This window comes from Centruroides vittatus, unplaced genomic scaffold (genome assembly GCF_030686945.1).
Source record: "Centruroides vittatus isolate TY-2023 unplaced genomic scaffold, ASM3068694v2 contig_702, whole genome shotgun sequence".
NCBI lineage: Eukaryota > Metazoa > Arthropoda > Arachnida > Scorpiones > Buthidae > Centruroides > Centruroides vittatus.
In genome coordinates, this window is record NW_027122444.1 from 40521 (window position 1) to 60593 (window position 20073).

General features: G+C 31.2%; 1 long non-coding RNA gene and 1 pseudogene across 2 annotated transcripts; one reads left to right on the forward strand and one right to left on the reverse strand.

Moving 5' to 3' along the window:
* Positions 1-221: 221 nt before the first annotated feature.
* On the reverse strand, positions 222-18529 carry LOC136980530 (uncharacterized). Of its 2 annotated transcripts, XR_010881573.1 has the most exons (6): positions 18337-18529; positions 14103-14144; positions 13826-13921; positions 13506-13636; positions 3411-3516; positions 3230-3340 (listed from the first exon to the last, which is right to left on the reverse strand). It is a non-coding gene; the product is annotated as an uncharacterized lncRNA (long non-coding RNA). The 2 variants fall into 2 exon arrangements; XR_010881572.1 differs by lacking the exons at positions 3230-3340; positions 18337-18529 and adding an exon at positions 222-510 and having other exon boundaries at positions 14107-14827.
* Positions 15490-17131, forward strand: LOC136980527 (rab GDP dissociation inhibitor beta pseudogene; annotated as a pseudogene).
* Positions 18530-20073: the final 1544 nt, after the last annotated feature.

The window sequence follows — 20073 nt, forward strand, 5'->3', positions numbered from 1 at the left end:
TTATTTTGATGACAGAAATCAATACATAAAACTAACATATTTTGTCTTTAATGGAAGATTGTATAATGAACTAATATTTTATTTCAGTGACAAAACTCTCATATATGAAAAAAATAATTACTAAACTTTGTATATAATAATATTTGTAAATATTTTTTTACAATACAAGATTATATTTTTAGAGTAACATAAAAAATATTTGTGTGTGTTGACTACAAACATTTGAATAGTAACTAATTTTATTTAATAATGTACACTTTTATATAATGTATATTCCATTTATTTACATCCTCTGATTTTTCCGTGACATTTTCTGAAGAATTATTTTGCCTACTATGTTGATGTAGAATTCGACTCAGTTCTGTCAAGTGATGAGACAATGTAGTAGTCATCTGAATAGAACTTAACATTAAAGTATTACATATCTGACTCTGCATAACCTCTAAAATGGAAGAGTGCTGTAATTTACAAGTTCTTCAAGGCTTAAGAAATGATTATTGATGATTCCAGCTAAAATAAAAAATAAAAAAATATATATAAAAGACAAGTTACAAAAAATTGAAATATAATAAAATTCATAAGTTTTATATCTTAAAAATTTTATCATTTTAAATGTTAAATACTTAAATATTTATAAATAAATGGTCAATTTTATTAATTTCTCATTTATTATTAACTCATTCAATTTATTATTATTCAATTTAAAAAAGTTTAAACTCCAAATACAGTCAATACTATGTATTGTAATCACAGAAGCCTGATACATAGACACTCAATCAAATGATCGCATTAAGCTATCAGTCTATAAATCTGCTATTATTAATGATTAAATACTAAATAATTTGGCATTTAATCATTAATAATAGATTTATAGCCCGATTGTTTAAGACAATCATTTGGTTGAGTATTCAAAGCACTTAAAAATATATTTGCTAGCCACAAAAAGTAGCAAATATGTTAATTTTGAAATTTTGTAACAATTAGAACAATTCAAAAAATTTGATTATCTGAAGACTTTTCATGAAAACTTTTATCTCTTTCTTTATTATTTAACTATTTTAAAAAAATTAAAAGTGTAGGTTTATTGCATTTTTATATTTCACATGTTAATAGCATGAAGATAAATAAAGAGCTTGTAAAATTGGATATAGCTCAAAAAATACAAGGACAAAGAAACAATCTCCACGTAAAAGTCCTTTTACTAAGTGCTTTAAACAAGAATCCTCCATTCCCCTCACAGTAGCAGCACTTATATTCTCACAGGAAAGAAACAATCCTAGTGCCATTACTGCATATTATTTTCTAAATGTGCACGTACAGTACCTACACACACAATAAATATACTGTATTTTCCCTTGATTACATTGTTATACTGTAGTACTATATATCAGTGCACTTGAATAAGCATGTGCTTATGAGGTATGATTCATATCATATGAGCATCTGCTTATGTGACGAAACTTAGACTGACTATGTTTCAGATTAGAGACTATATGAAGTCAAGCGCTGAAAACACAACTATATTTAGTGCAGTGTTTTCTAAACTATGCACTCAATGATCAGGATGAGATGTTGGCACAACACAGATCTTTTTTGCAAGTTAATGATTTGTGTTGTATCTATTTGCTATACTTATCAAATACTGTGCACTGGTTGAACAAACAAACAAAAATTATGCAAACTGGGATAAAAATACTCTTGTTTGGATCAGAGAACAGAGTGGGACTTCAAAAAGGATGGTTAATGTTAGTTATGGAGCAGTCAGTTTATCTATTAATATATAGAACCCACAGATGGGGTTGAGCATTTTGTCATATTACAGAGAATCAGACTGGAGAGCTCTGAATGTACTTACTTTTGCTATTTCATTTTAATGAAAAGGTATTCCTATTCCTACTTTTTAAATTTTATATGTAAACAAATATTTAAACATGTTTTACAAAATTTATTTAAAAAATTTTTTCTTCAATAATTTTATTTTCCTTTTTATTAGAAGAAGTAAAAATATTAATTTTAAAAAAAAATGTGTAAACTTTGCTTACTTTGGTTGTGACTGAGGATTAGCATTATGTTTACTATCACGAGGATAAAATTCATCTAATATATTCTTAGGAATACATTTTAACATTTATTTAGGAAAGATACAAAGAAGTTGCCATTGAACATCCAGAGAATCAAAGACCGTACAATTTTCATAATGACCTACAAAATAAATCATTGTCCTTAAAATATAAATTCGAAAAAATTGTAGATCTACAAATTCCCACTGTCATCTGTCTGTCCTTAATCTCAAGAATGGAGTTAGATACAGGAATGTAAAGACCAAATATAGAATAGGGGCAGAAGGCCCCTATATACAAACTTCTGATGCAAACTGGAAATCACATTATTTCAATTCAAAAATTTCCCTGGAAAGGAGTTCAATAATGACTGGTAGGACTATGTTGCTAACAGAAAAAGTATGATGTTCAGAGGTAAATCAATTTCAAAATTTACTTCATCAATCTCAAGATAAATTATGAAAATTTCATGTGACTATCTTCTGGACTATCCATGTATTTATAACTTTTCTAAATAGTCTTTTTTTGGTCACGTTCTTTGAGTGTGGTTATGATCATGTGCATTAAAACAAATGTAAATCAGCACCACTTAACTTTCTACTTTTAACATAGTAATGTTTAATTTAAACTAAATATTCTAAAACAAAGAACAATATCTACTATGTTTACTATCACCAGTAACAATGATGTGTTACATTTCACAACTGTTTTAATTAAATCACACATTTATTTCAGATAACCACAGCTTTTAAAAATACATTAAAACTTTCTGTTCAACCCAATATAACCTTTACTTATTAATCATGACATCAGAAGGCATCACTGTACTGATTATGATGTCTTTAAATTTCAAAACATATCTTTATAAAACCTACAAGACTAAATCTAAGTACTGTTTTTACATGTATCAGATAATTTAAAGAACATTAAAAATTGAAGCACGGCATTGTGACAATGTCACAATAAACAATCGCTTGTTCTTATAATAAATTGGTTCCTTTTAACTGAATTACAGATATTAGAGTGTGCACTTTTATTTAACCAAAGCATTCACCTGCTGAAAGTAAAGTGGTACTTTGTTAACTTCTAATATCTGTCTCTTCATCCTTGGTTGTGAATATGGCCAGAAATACAATCCTGTTACATTACTAAAAATGTGATTTTGTAATATATAAAAAAATTATTTATCTCACTAAGATTAATCTCAACTACTTGATCATATTCACAGTTCTGATCTGGGGTTAAGAGTTCTTGATATTGATCAGCTAAATTTGCTATTTCTAAATATTTGAAAATAAATTAGAAATAAAACACAAATTTTTTAAACAAAATAAAATAAAGAATTCTTACTGTTTCTATTTGTGGCATTAAGATAATCTTTCATTCTAACATTATACGGGAAAGATAGAAGTTGTTGCTCTTATTTCTGCACCCACATTACAAATTGTTCTCATTCCTAAAATGTAAATTTAAGAAAAATTAGTATTTCATATACAGTAATGTTTTAACTTTCAATTATATATAATAATACTTTTATTATGAATTGTGAAAGACTAACTAAACATACTTGAATTTTTGATTGACAAACTTATATACATAATACAATATCTTATTTTTGTACACAATAATTAAAAAATTATCATCTCAATATCAGCTTTAATGTATTGTGTTAATATTTGAAATTTTTAAAGCTTAAAAAAATTTTGTAACTTGATGGATTCTCAATATTTTCTACATCAGTCTTTACATTCTAATCACATATGTTAAAATATGAACTTTTTAGTACCTCACTATAAATATATTATTAAATAGCATTTCAAAAATTTGCCTCTTTTCAATATAGCAATATTCTATAAGAACATGTTTAAAATATGTAACAGAAAAATTTAATTAACTCTTTCAAGACATTTATATAATAATACTATATACTATATCATTTCAAAAATCATTCATAAGATATATATGTTTACACTAATTTGAAATTGTAATTAAAAATATTTGATAAATTTATAAACTAGAGCAGTCCTGAAAGATAAACATTAAAAATTGAATTCTTGATATCAAAAAATAGTGAACAGTTTTTAAATATTAGAAGTTTTTAATATTCAAAAACCCATTCAAATAATTTGTCAATAAAATATTTCAGTGACAAACATATTACAAAACTATTAACATGTAAACATTTCCTACTACAACAGTTTTTATATAAAATTTTAAAAGTAAAAAATTCTAATTGTTCTGCATTAAATTATTTCTATAAGTTTGCAAATATATGTATTATTATGAGAAAAGGAAAATGTCAAAATATCAATATTAAGTAAATTTATTTAAAGTCGTATTCAAAAGATATATTCTTCCTTTATATGATGGAAATACCAATTTATCAGTGTTATAAAGAAAATCTATATTGCTAAGTCATTATCAAAAGTATTATATAAGATTATTATTCTAATATTGGCCATCACCTCAAAAAGTGCACACTCATATAATGTACATATGTAGATGTAAATTCTTTGTGTAATTAAGAATAATCTTTGTTTTGTGATATTTTCTTACATTTATGATTTCCTTAATGTCAGCCATTAATTTTTCTTGCAGAGATCCTCAAATTTAGAAATATTTCAGTAAAAAATGCAAATTGAGACTCTGCAGGCCAGAGTGCCTTATTCAAGAGTATATTTGCAATTTTAGTAACTATTTGTTTATATAATTTTAATTAAAAATAAATATTTTTTAGTTAATTTAGTTCAATCATTATTTGAATTTTTAATATTCAATATTTTATCCTTCCTTTCAGTATTTGTTTACACAATGAAGATTGTGTAATGTTATGAATAATTTAAATAAGTAATTGTTGTAAATCTAATAATTCATCTCTTTCATGTCATGGGCTCTAAATTCAGCAATAGAATTGTAATGTGCATTACTGATGTCATTCAGTAAAAATAGTTGTGAATGTTGTAATGTATAATCACTGCTGTATGATGAGTTAACATTAAACTATGTATAAATTATAAATATTACTGTACTGCTTGGTTGTTCAGATATTTAACTAATGTAAAATAATGTATATAAAGTTTGGAATTTGTCACAAAAGATGTCATATTAGTAAAAGATAAGAAACTTGTTACATGGAGAGATTATGAACAGAAGTTGTATGATATTCCTGAAATTCATAAAACATTTGTAAAAATGAATTTCATTGCTTCAAAGCAATGTAATAGCAATAGAAATATTTGTACAAAAGATGTTTCCTGTATTTTCTTGATTATTTGCATTTGCTTTCATAAGGATTCAATGATATGAAAAGTATTCATATTAAACTTAATTTTTTAATAATTATTATTTGTTAATAAAAAGTAATTTTTTTTTATTTTATTTGTTTTTGTACAAATTATTTGCTATTCATCGCTGTCTGTAATGTTACAAAGTTTTATTCAATTTTGTTGATTTATCTACAAAATAGGAAAGAAAATAATAATATTAACAAATCTCTTTTAAGTTGAAACAAACAAAAGTTTTTTTAAAGGAAACAAAATACATACATATATCTAAGTAATATATATATATATAGCAAATTAATTAGATGTTTTATAATATATTTTAGACCAAAAAATAATAGTAACATTTAATAAATTTTTTAAACCTTGATCATACTTTAAAGATTTGTAAATTAAACAATTTGTGGTAGAAAACAAATCAAATGTTGCAGGATTTTTAAGCAAGCTATTGCGGTTTAAAAAAACCTAAAATTAGCATAACAAAATCCTGGAGATATACAGATCTTGTAATCAATCTAGTAGGCTAAATTGGCCCCATTTAGTTTTGTTCCCATTTTTCTTGATAAGAAGAAATTCATTTAACATTACCCGTCAATAATTTACTTGGAATTCTTTGGAAAAAAAGCATGTAAACAATTGGAAAATGGATTAATTTATTTCAAATTCAATTTTGGTAAACAGATATGAGACAAGATGTAATTATTTTGGATAAAGTGATAGAAGACAGTCATTTTTAGAGGTAAATATACATGTAAGCAAATGATCAATATAATAAACACTAAACTTGTTTAAACTATTCTAAAATTTAAACAAAATGACTGTCATTTTCTATAGTTTTTTGAAAATATGATGTATAAATTTGTATTTATAAAATCCTTAGAAACAAAAAACTATGTTCCAAGAATAACATTTGTCAAACAAAAAATGGTAAAAATGCAGTTCCTAAGACCATGCATAAATCTATGTACTGTACGTGTGTATATATATATATATATAGAAATGTAACTAATTGCTGTGCATACATCTATAATGCAAATACAGTAGAGACAATTTAGATTGATTACATTTAAATTAATATTTAACGTTTTTTAAACGACAAGTTTCTAACATAAGATGCAGTCTAACATAACATACAGTCTGTAACGAAAGTATAAATACATTTTTTTTTATTAATTTTTAATTTATTATTTAGTAAAAGTTTTATAAGGTTATTTTATATATTAATTAAATTATTTATACAAAGTTTTATCATAAGTAAAATAATTACATCATTACACAATTTTTTTGATTTTGACGGTAACAATTATAAACACTACAAAAAAATTAAAAACAATATATTTTAATTTATTAAAATCAAAAAAACTTAATCACTTTAAAAATTTGCAACACCAACTCGTTTCTACAAAAAATACAGACTTCTGGACAACAATACAGAAACTAAGAAAGAAAAAATTAGACCATCAAATAGAAATATCAGCTTGGAATCAATATTTTAATAGATTTTCAAATATTGACAATCCATCAAATCTTAAATAAAAGTTTGAAAATGGTTTAATAAAGAAGTATTCTTGGAAACTGCAAAATTTAATTTCATGTTTTTAACAACGTTAAAAATTAATAACAACTATTTATATTACATTATAAATATTTTTATTTTTATTAAAAAATTAGACATGCTGTAAGAAAGTAATGTTTTTAGAATTTTTAAAAAATGTAAAAATGCCAGAAAATTTTTTAAAATTGATAGGTTCCAGTCTCTATTTTCTTTGTTTTATTGACACCGTGTATTTGTTTGTTGGTATGTCAATATGATCTCTACATTGGAAGCCTCTCTAACAATGACTGCAATTTTATTTCACTCTACTTTCTATTTGCTTATCATTTGAACTAACTAAAATATGCTCTTTAACAATGCTGAACATAGAATAAACCAAACTGTATTTCAATGTTGAAGTTGTTTACTTGCAAAGATTTTTTAATCACAATTTGATATTTCAAAATGTCTTCAGGTTGAGCATATACCATTCAATTTACAATTTTTGATAAAAGTATATTAACAGATTCCAAATGTGCCATTTGGTTTATTTTTAATCTAAATTTGGTGTTGTTAAAAAGCATATTTTTATTTACTACAAAACTGCAAAATGGTTTGTTGATTATCCGATGGATCTAAGTCCACGGATGTAATAAGGATGTATGTTAAGGACTCAAGTAATGACCAATTACACGTGCACGAATTTGGCGAAACAACAGTAATTTATTCTAACAGTACAATAACCGCGAGATGCTTCCTAACCCTCAAGTTTACACGATACACGACTTAAAACTAACGAAATTTACAATACTCTATATACATATATACATACACATTTTCCTTCTATACAATAATTGCATATATTAGCCTTCGACGAATCACGGTATTATGTTAAGTAAATGCAACACGATCTCGAGTTCCAAGCGTTCCTTTTCTTTACGTTAATTCACAAAACTAATAGTTCTTTCCGATACCTGAACGTAATTTACGTCACCAGAAGTACGTCCCTCGTTGATACTTCTCAATTACACTACGATGGAAACGGATTGTGCTTCCCGACTGAAAGTGGTCGCCCTTTCTAGACTCCTGTTCTCCCGGTCTAACTCCGACGTCCTTGCTGACCCTTCCTCGGCAACCTTCCTCGACGAATCCAAAAGCAGCCAAAAAGTGTCCTCAATCGTGAGAGTCCCTCAATTTATATTTCCCGCTCTCCGGAAGTCCGCTTCACTTATTGTCCCACTCTGGACCAATCAGAAAGCTTCTCACGTATCCTAAGGTGACATCATAAGAAAATTCCACGCGACACGGTACAAACCAAGAAAACCCGATACATACAAAAAGGAAACCGAGAAAATAATTAATAATAATAATAATAACAATAATACATAGTTGCGTAGCACTACATATCTCCCCCCCAAGCGACTCACTTCCCGTAGTGCAAACTACGGAAATCAATTTTGCGTTCACGTAGGTTATAAGGTTTCTTACGCACCTCAAGGTCAGTGCACTTCTGCACACCACTTGTGTCAACACCTTGCGTGTTAGTGACCACCCCACGTCTCCTCACCAACCGATCATCCAGGACTTCATCATCATCCTCCAGTACAATTCCTCTATCCTCCCTCTTTTTTTTCTTATTACAAATCGGATAGCCATAGCAAGGTTTTAGGCGATCGACATGGACAGTCTCCTGATCCTTCATATTGCAACCCTCCACACGATACGTAGTTGGGTTTATCACCTTGGTGATCCGAAAGGGTCCTTTATAATTATAAGAAAACTTATTCCCTTTAACACCTTTCTTTCTCACCCAAACCCTCTGCCCTTCCGAAAAACTTACTAATGTTCTCCCTTTGCTTCGATAATCCCTTCCTTTCTTGTTGTAATTTCGCGCATGGATACTCGCATTTTCCCGTAATGCACGGAGTTTCGTGACCAGGAATGCCCTACGCTCATCGGTAGACATATCATCAGGCAGGTATTCGATATTAGGGGTACGGGGATCAACACCATACAAGAGGAAGGCAGGTGACTCATTTATGGCAGTGTGGTGCGAATTGTTATAGGCAAAACATGCAGAAGGTATCATTTCATCCCATTCGACTCTCCCATCGTCAGAGGATTTAGTTATCATTTCGACTAACGATCTGTTCACCCGTTCGCACGTGCCATTCGCACAAGGTCGATAAGCGGTAGTAATGTTCCTCCTAATTCCTAACCACTTGCAACAGTCCGAGAATAAAGATGATAGAAAGTTGGTACCTCTATCGGAAATAATTACTTCTGGGGCACCGTACCTACAAACGATTTCATTAAATATTGTATTACTCACAGACCATGCAGTTTGGTCCTTCAAAGGGTGTGCTTCGACGAAACGAGTGAAAATATCTACTATTACAAGGATGAATCGGTTACCGCTGCTCGATGTGCGGATAGGTCCTACTATATCCACAGCAATCTTTTGGAAAGGTGCCTCAGCCGTCTCGTTTTCTTGGAAAGGAGCCTTTCCTTTGTGTACATTATGCCTCTGGCACCTTTCACACGTCTTAATGACACCTTCGACCTTCTCCCTCAAATTCCGAATATAATAGTGTTTCTCAATGTTAATTATAGTTTTTCGCACGCCCCAATGCCCCGACAGATTGTTTTCGTGAACAGCCTTAATCACTTCCCTAGCAAGATCCTCCCCTACGCATAATTGGCTAACATACTTGTCACGGGACTTCAAGAGGCTTCTTCTATACAGGCATTCGCTTATTACTACATACTGGTGCATATAGCTCCCAATATTTCTATTCCCGGGGCTTCTCAGTAAATCCCTTTTTATGGGGCCAAAAGTTTCATCGCGATCCTGTGATAAACCAATCTCGTATCTATTAGGGATTACAGCCCTTGTAGATTCAACATCGAAGTGATGAACCCCGTTAACGTTCCTCGAAAGGAAGTCCGCTACTTTATTGTCAACGCCTTTCACATGTTGGACTTCTATATGGTAGTCCATAATCTCCATTATCCAACGAGTCAGACGCTTGCTCCCATTTTGAATGTTGCTAAGGAACACAAGGGGTTTATGGTCAGAGAGTATTATCGTTTTTTGGCCTAGAATTAAAAATTTGAAGTGTCTTAAGGCTAAAACAATTGCTAGACATTCTTTCTCAATTGTGGAATAATTGATTTCTGCCCCTTGAAATCTCCTACTAAAATAGCCTATCGGAGCCAGTCCCTTTTCGTGCCGTTGTTCGAGCACCGCAGCTGCCGCGTTGTCAGATGCGTCAGTGTGCAAATAGAATGGTCTATCAAAATCCGGGTGAGCTAGAATTGGTGGGCTTGCTATTGCCTCTTTTAACTTTTCAAAACCTCTCTGACATTCTGGGCTCCATAAAAATCTCTTCCCTTTCTTGGTGAGTTCTGTTAATGGAGCAGCGATATCGGAAAACGACGGGATAAAATTCCGAAAAAATCCAACCACACCGAGAAAACTGCGGACCTCTTTTACACTACGAGGTGTTTCCACTTTCTTGATCGACTCAACATTGTTGGGATCAGGTCGCACACCCTCGCTATTAATAATATGTCCTAAATATCTCACCTCCTTTGCTAATATTTGGCATTTACTCGGATTTAATTTTAGGCCCTCATCCCTTAATGTACTAATTACTCGATCGACAAGCTCAAGATGATCCTCCAAACTTTGTGAAAATAATACAATATCATCTTGAAACACAAAGCAGCTATTTCCGACAAATTTTGCTAAGATCTTCGTCATAATGTATTGGAAAAACCTCCCACTATTCTTCCCACCCTGAGGCATCCTACAAAGTTGGTATTTTCCCCATGGTGTGGAGAACGCAAATATGTGTCTTACCTTGGGATCTAGAGGAATCTGGAAATACCCTGCTTTTAAGTCCAATACCGAGAAATATCTGTTCCCATTAAGTTGGGATAAGATGTCGTCTATTCGAGCCATCGGGAATATTTGGGGTTCTGTTATATCATTAATTTTTCGCAGGTCCAAAGTGATACGAATCTCACCAGAGCTTTTAGGAACAACATGTATAGGAGAGTTCCACTCCGATGAGCTCTCCTCACATATACCTGCTTTTATCAGCTCACTAACTTGCTTCTTAAGGCCAGGTAAGTAACTGTACGGAATTCGGTACTGTCTAACGTTGACCGGACGTTCCGACGTCAGGCTAACAGAGTGCATATGTCTGCTAGTGCCAGATAACTCGGCAATTTCGCTAGCAATAGCGTCCGGATACTTTCTCAAAATATTTATTATTTTCCTCTTAACCGGTTCATCTAGGTGATCCAATCTCCACACCTCTCTTTCTACCTCTGCCACCCCTACCTCACTATTTATATTAATACAAAATCTCCCTTCACGACCTTGCTTATCTGCCTTAACCACTGATTCGATCCCCACCAACAGCCCAGGGTGCTGGCAAATAATGTCCATCCCGATGATCATCTCGTAACCTGCCCTTTCAGGAAACCCAACACTTGGTGTTGTCGTGCATACCTTTTTCCCATCGTGGAAACAGCACTCGATTGCTACGGCCTCATCACTGTTTATGAGTGCTCCCGACATCCCACTAATACATGAATTGTTTGGGACCACCCAATTCCTATTTTCACGCCTGATATATTCAGTCAATTCATTCTTAATTACGGTCCTTTCTGCACCTGTATCTACTAGACCAGCAATTTCACGTCCTAGGATTACACCTCTTACAATCGGTAACCCCCGGTCTGACAAGTGGATCTTTCTGGTCAGTTCTAATTTAACTAACCGGTCATTCGCCTGACCTTTCAAATGACCTCTGACTAGTTTAAACCTCTTCTCTTGTTGCATTTTCTCGAAATATGGCCTATTTCACCACACGTGTAACAACGGCGCTCTTTTCCCCACCTCTCGCGGTTATTGTTCCCCTTCATGTGCTCGAGTAAAGATGCCATGGACTCGGTCAAACTCCTTATTTGAGTCTCCAACTCCTCTACACGCTTACCCAATTGTACTTCCCTTCTCTCCAACCCCCTTTCATGCTCAACATTTGCGCATACCTCACTTATCCCACCTCGTTTGTTGCAGGCCGATTCGATTTCCTCTTCTTCTTCGGCCTTTACTATCGCCTCATCCAAGGTGTCCGGCCGCCTCTGCATCACCTGCCTCCTAATCTCCGCTAGTAGTCCTTTTATAAAGCATTCCTTAACAGCATTGTCGCGAAGCGTCGCTAAATTAGAATTGCGCGTCACCGCTCGTGAAAACAACGACTTAATCCTAATCCCGTATTCGCAAACCCTCTCCCCTCTTCTCTGGGAGATCTTTAATACCTGATCAAACGGGTCCTGTTCTTTTTCTTTACGACCAAAGCACTTTATAAGAGCCCTCCTTATTTCATCATAGCTCATGACGCCCTGGTCCCTTAAATCGAAAAATAAAGACAAGGGCTCACCTTTTAGGCGGGCTTGAACTACGGTGACCTTCACAGTCTCATCCCAGCTTGCCAACGACGCGACGTTCTCGACGGTTTGGAAAAACCTACTCACATCTAAAATATCTCCGGGCAGGTTCGAAAAACATGGGATCATGCCCATAAATCCCGTTACAATAGGCACATTGCCCAATTCCCCTGCCCCTGAAGATCCGCTGGTAATTTGTTCATCCATAGTTTACCGAAACCTTTTGGTTTTACAATAATATAATTTACAATTCCAATGGCTATAATTACAGATATAAGCGGCAGTAGGATGAGGGGTTAATACAAGATGCACGTTTGGTCGGTCCTTTTACAACAAACAACCCGATCAATATCCTGTCGCGGACGCCAATGTTGATTATCCGATGGATCTAAGTCCACGGATGTAATAAGGATGTATGTTAAGGACTCAAGTAATGACCAATTACACGTGCACGAATTTGGCGAAACAACAGTAATTTATTCTAACAGTACAATAACCGCGAGATGCTTCCTAACCCTCAAGTTTACACGATACACGACTTAAAACTAACGAAATTTACAATACTCTATATACATATATACATACACATTTTCCTTCTATACAATAATTGCATATATTAGCCTTCGACGAATCACGGTATTATGTTAAGTAAATGCAACACGATCTCGAGTTCCAAGCGTTCCTTTTCTTTACGTTAATTCACAAAACTAATAGTTCTTTCCGATACCTGAACGTAATTTACGTCACCAGAAGTACGTCCCTCGTTGATACTTCTCAATTACACTACGATGGAAACGGATTGTGCTTCCCGACTGAAAGTGGTCGCCCTTTCTAGACTCCTGTTCTCCCGGTCTAACTCCGACGTCCTTGCTGACCCTTCCTCGGCAACCTTCCTCGACGAATCCAAAAGCAGCCAAAAAGTGTCCTCAATCGTGAGAGTCCCTCAATTTATATTTCCCGCTCTCCGGAAGTCCGCTTCACTTATTGTCCCACTCTGGACCAATCAGAAAGCTTCTCACGTATCCTAAGGTGACATCATAAGAAAATTCCACGCGACACGGTACAAACCAAGAAAACCCGATACATACAAAAAGGAAACCGAGAAAATAATTAATAATAATAATAATAACAATAATACATAGTTGCGTAGCACTACATGGTTCTCACTTTTAAAGATGAAGTGACTCATCAAGCATACCCAGCTGCAATATCTATTAAGTTCCCATCAGCACAATTTAATTCCTAAATGGATCTTCATTAAATACATCTCCATTCCACAATGTATCAGGCTGACTGTTCTGAAGGTAGAATGAAAATTATTGGCTAAGCTCATCACTGAAAAAATGGGGAAGAGGGAATGGGAAATATAAGAAATTTACATCAACTTTACAAAATTGATGTAAATTTGCTAATTCTGTGATGCATTTGTGTGTAATTCATGGATATTCATCAATGTCAAAAGAACTGTTTTTTTTTAAAAAGTTTACCTGAATTTAAAGGTTTCAATAGTCTATGAATCTCCTCTTCCAACGGTTCATATGTATATAAAGGAAACTTGATCCCCTGCTCTTTGTTCATTGTGCCTAACAAGTAAAGTGTTAAAAATGTTAAAATGTTACACTTTTAAAATAAATTATGGCTCTATATACAAAACTTTTCTGATAATAATATATATAAATATTAATCACGTATCTCAAGTGTAATATTTAATAAAATACTGTATGCAATTAAATCAAAATTAATGAAAAATTTATTGCATAGTACTTACATATTTAAATGTGATTTTTGGTTTGATGAGTTTGATACCTGAAAATATATAGAAATAATGGGATGTAATTGTCCTAATAATAAAATTATTTAAACCTTTTTTTCCATAAGATCATTCAAAAAATAGTGAAAGTATAACTGCAACTAAAACTGTAACCAATTCTGTTCTTATTATTAATTTTTATACTTTCTGTTTTAATATTATTTAAAAATTATCAATCAATCAAACTTTATTTGTAATAAGGAGAACCTTGTTACAGGGGGATAGTATTATAATTGTCTTTAAGTTTACAAATAGAATATAGTAAGTAAGTAATGTGTATTGTAATAGGATTAAACCTGTTACATGGGGTGTTTCAATTATTAGCCAATCACAATCATACAACAACATATTAGTTCCGTATAATACATCTTAACTATTTAGTTTAACATTGACACATATATACATTAATAAAAGCTGAATCTTTTAAATAACATCTTATATAACTTAATTACAAAAATTTTAACAAATTGATTAGATTATAGTTACAATTCTGCTGTATGAGAAGAAATTTGTACTTGATATTTACATTGGTAATCATGTGCAACACACGGAAGTATTATCCATTTCGGGACCCTAATACTTTTTTGCGAGAACAAAACTTATATATTGGTAAAGATCCCTAAATCCATGACAATATCATATCAACTTTGTTTAAATTTAACTGTCATATTCTTTTTACACTTTTTAAAATGATATGATTCTAGTACCGCCTTTAAGATATCCTAGTTCCTATAAGATTTTTAATCTCCTCATGTGATAATATGCCATTAATATTGTTCCGAACTCTGGATGGAATGTTATAATGCTGTAGATTTTACTAATCACTTAATGGAAATTTCATTCTATGTTCTAATTAGTACTTTGTTATAAAAAAACAAAAAGTTAAATTTTTTAAAAAATTAAAAAAATACTATTTAGAAATAATTATTACAGAAAAATAATTCATTTAAATTTTATTACTTTATATAAAAAGACAATCAAAATATATAATGAATTTTTAAGTATTCTTACCTATATTATCATGGGACAAATAAGCATTCTATAATCTAATAATTACAACACTCTGCTGAAAATAATTTATTTCCCTTAGTATTCCTGCATAATGCATTGATGTTTCCATTATGACCTTCTAATTCCATATGAAGTTTTGATTCACCATTTGATTCTATAGTCCAAACTCTAATAATTTTTGGATATATACGATTAAAGATTAGAAATAAATTTGGCACTTGAGGTAAGTGTTAGGCACCATCTCTTATTAAAATTAATAATTATAATAATTTAAATAATTTTAGATTAAGGTCGCATTTTGTACTGGCTTGAACAGCCATTCGAGCTGGCAGTGTGGCTGGTTCACTGATAAAAGTCTGAAAAAAATTAGTTGTATTTCGGATCCAAGCTTTAAAATCTTTTCGTTAATAAAATCATGGATGAAGAATACGACGCTATTGTTTTAGGTACTGGTCTTAAGGAATGCATCCTTAGTGGACTACTATCAGTAAGTGGAGAAAAAAGTTTTACACATTGATAGAAACAAGTATTATAGAGGTGAAAGTGCTTCTATTACTCCACTTGAAGATTTATTTGCAAAATTCAATTTGCCATCAGCGCAGTTGAATGAATATGGACGCTCAAGAGATTGGAATATTGACCTTATTCCATAGTTTCTCATGGCTAATGGTCGGTTAGTTAAATTGCTCATTCACACTGGTGTAACACGTTACCTGGAATTTAAATCTGTTGAAGGAAGTTATGTTTATAAAGGTGGAAAAATTTTTAAAGTTCCTGCAGATGAAAAAGAAGCTTTAGTATCAAATCTCATGGGTATGTTTAAAAAAAGACATTTCAGGAACTTCTTGATTTTTATACAAGAATTTAGCATGGAAGATCCAAAAACATGGAAGGATATTGACCCCAATAAAACTAATACTGCTCAAATGTATGAGAAGTTTGGATTGGATAAGGATACAGCTGACTTTACTGGCTCATGCCTTAGCTTTGTATCGAGATGATGAGTATTTAAATAGACCTTGTGTTGAGACAATTTTAAAAATTAAGCTGTACAGTGACTCTCTGGCACGATATGGAAAAAGCCCATATTTGTATCCACTTTATGGTTTGGGAGAACTGCCACAAGGATTTGCACAATTGAGTGCTATTTATGGTGGTATGTACATGTTGGATAAACCTATTGATGAAATTGTCCTGGAGGATGGTAAAGTAGTTGGTGTACGTTCTGGAAAAGAGATTGCAAAATGCAAACAAGTATATTGTGACCCATCCTATGTTCCTGATCATTCAGAAAAAGTAGGACAAGTTGTTGTTGTATTTGTTTGATGAACCATCCTATTCCAAATACTAAGGATGCATTATCTTGTCAAATCATCATTCCACAGAAACAAGTAGGCCAAAAATCAGATATCTATGTTTCATTAGTATCTTACACTCATCAAGTTGCAGCTAAAGGTTGGTTTGTAGCTATGGTTAGTACTACAGTGGAAACCAATAATCCAGAGAATGAGATTAAGCGTGGACTTGATGTATTGGGACCAATCAGACAAAAATTTATATGGGTGAGTGATGTTTATAGACCAAAAGATGATGGCAGAGAAAGTCAGATATTTATCTCTGAATCTTACGATGCCACTACTCATTTTGAGACTACCTGTCTTGATGTATTGGATATCTTCCATAGAGGTACTGGAGAAGATTTTGATTTCTCTAAAGTCAAGCATAACTTGGGAGACGAACAAGATTAGAAATTTCAAATAGCTCTTTCACGTCCCATTTTGTCATTAGAGATATCCTTTCTATACAGTTCTCTTTAAACTGCTGTGATGATGAAGTTTCAGGAGAGTTTCCAGAAATCAGCTTTATATGTTTTATTTTTTATTTTTAATTGTCTTTTGAAAAATTGGTGTATGTATACATATCTCGAATGAGAAGGGAGCAAATTGTCCAATAGAGAATATTGTCCTAGACTATAGAAATATTTTAAATAATTTGAATAAAAAAGATCTCTACAATTTATATAACTATTTTATCAAGGCAACAGAAATGTTAGAAAGTTAACTCAGCAGAGTCAACTTATGATAATATTGTTAAGTTGTTTGGATATAATGTGATGATTATCAATTATTGTTATTAATTATTAATTATGTTAATAATAAACTAATTTGAATTCTATTGTATAAAAATTCTTGACAGTTACATTATTATTGAATGTTCTATTATCAAAGAATTTGAATAAATTAAAATTATACAACCCCCATAACAGGGATAATCCTTTTTTGTTAATAAAGATTGATTGATTTTTATATTATAAAATAAAGATAAATTTTTTAAAAAGAGATCCAATTTTACTTAAGAACTAATTCAGGAGCTTGATTTCCTTCATACTTAGGACAATATTTAAGATGAAAACAAGATACTTCTTTATGATTAATTTTACATTTACTCTGAATAGAATTTATTAAAATATTTTGGATGCATAATTCCATTCTTGCATACACAGATATAACTGGATGAGATCTATATAGATAAAAATTAAAGTATCTAAGTAGACAATCTGTGTATAACATTACATTAATCAAATAAATTTTAGTTTTTTTATTAAGTTACAAATAATGGAATTTAATATTGTATAAATAAAGAAGTATCCAATGGAAATTTTTAAATAATATGAATCTAATCTTTCGCTTAATTTATCTCTAAATTTGATTCTGTTAAAAAATATTTTAATTAATAAAATATCTATATGTTCCACGAAAATAATCTTTTCAGTTTGAACTTTCTTCATAAAAATACACAGCGCCATCTTTCGTTTAAAATAAATAACTTATAAATATCCATAGTCATTTCTATTTTATATATGTGCCGCCATCTATCGCATATATTTTAAATTATTTAAACTTATATCGAAAAATCGTAAATAAAATATATTTTTATTAAGAAATTTGCTAACATTCATATAAAATAACAATAAAACATAATTAATATTATAGAGCCAATTCCATGTTTAAAGTATCTATATTAAAAACAACATATGCATCGAAAATAATATAAATAAAAAGGTTTTTGATATACTTTAATACAAACATATCATAAATTATTCGCTTGTTAAAAAATAAATCATTTGAAACATTTATAAAAGAATATAAAAGCTTTATAAACGAAATAAGACAGTACCCTAGTCACGTGACACCACACTTCCGCTACGTCACCCTAGTCTGACGTCACCGTTTAAATAACCGGTTTAAAAGGACAAAGGAAAATCCAAAGAAATGAATATAACTTTAAAACTAAAACTTAATAATACTCTAAAATGAAAACATATTAATTAAAATATATAAATGAATCTAATAAAAGTAAATTTTTTAAAAAAAGTTCTAATATTGCTAAAATTCATCGATTTATATATTATAAGGCATTTGTGCTGATTGGGGGGTACGGCTATTTCAGAGGTTTTCTTCCAGAAAATTAATAATTTCTAGACTAATTTGACTCAATCATGTCCAAAACACGTATAATTTGTTGGAAATTAGCGATATAAAATATGCTATAAACAAAAAATTGTCGGAATACTTACCGAGTGTACCCCGTTCGAAGACGCCATTGCTTAAGCACGATGTCGTCGCGGAGCGGTACATTAGATGGCGGACGCGTACGAAGCGTGTCACGTGACATTTCTCGGTTCCCTTCGGTCACGTGACTATTCACTCGTCTCGGCCACGCCTCGCATCTCTGACGTGTTTCCCGATAACTTAATCTTCTGGCGGAGGAATTAGCTAAACTTTGGAGACATCACGTGATTTAACCGAGCCTTTGAAGCAGTCCCCGGACTACAGGTTGATAAACTTTGCATTAGTTACGTTTCCGGTAATACCGTAACGTTCTACAACAAATACCCAGACTCAATTTTTAAAAACTAAAGTAATAAATGATCGAATTACTTTAAAATTCAGATGAAATTCCTGTAGTTCCTAAATTATTAAATAATTATAAAGTTGTTATCTAAATTTACAAAAAAAATATATAACTTTAGTGAAAAAATAAAATCATAACAATATTATACATATAATTTATGTAAGATATGTGACTAATTCCATATAAAGACTTTTGTTTAAAAATAAAATGTTTTCATTAAAACAATAGATGAAACGTGTATTAGATCGGTACTCAGTGTCAACACTTTATCGTTAAATAATGTACAATTAATTTTAGTACTTTCATAATATTTTCGAAAGTTCCAAATGATATCACAGAGAAATTCACTTGTTAGAATGAAAAAACATGAGAAATGACGTTCAAAATGAATAAAATGAACCTATAAAGGTTACGACAGTTACGTTACAGAACGTATAATCAAAAATAATAATAAATACAAAAATTAATTATTCTATTATTTTATCATTAACTCATTTAATATGGCCAGTGACATAATAATGAGTCGGTTTCAAATTACAATATTTATTATAATTTTATATACATTATCTATTAAATTATTACTAATATGATATATATTATGATGATAAATATTAGTCAGATGCAACAAAAGATGTCTAATGTCTTCAGATAAGAAAAAAATAGAGTTATATATATTTAAGACACGAAAGAGATTAGGCTATTTAAAAGCAGAGTGAAATTATTAGTTAGGCCGCGACTCCACTAGCCGTAAAAGGGCCGTAAAACCCCTCGCTGTAAAAACTTTTAATCACGTGATCATGATATTTTACGACCTGCTCAGGCGTAAAATATCATGATCACGTGATTAAAAGTTTTTACAGCGAGGGGTTTTACGGCCCTTTTACGGCTAGTGGAGTCGCGGCCTTATTTATCGAATTATCGTACGTTGTTACATGTTGATTTTAATCCATATTTAAAATGGCGTGATGTTTGAGATTAATCTCAAAAGACACTGTGGCC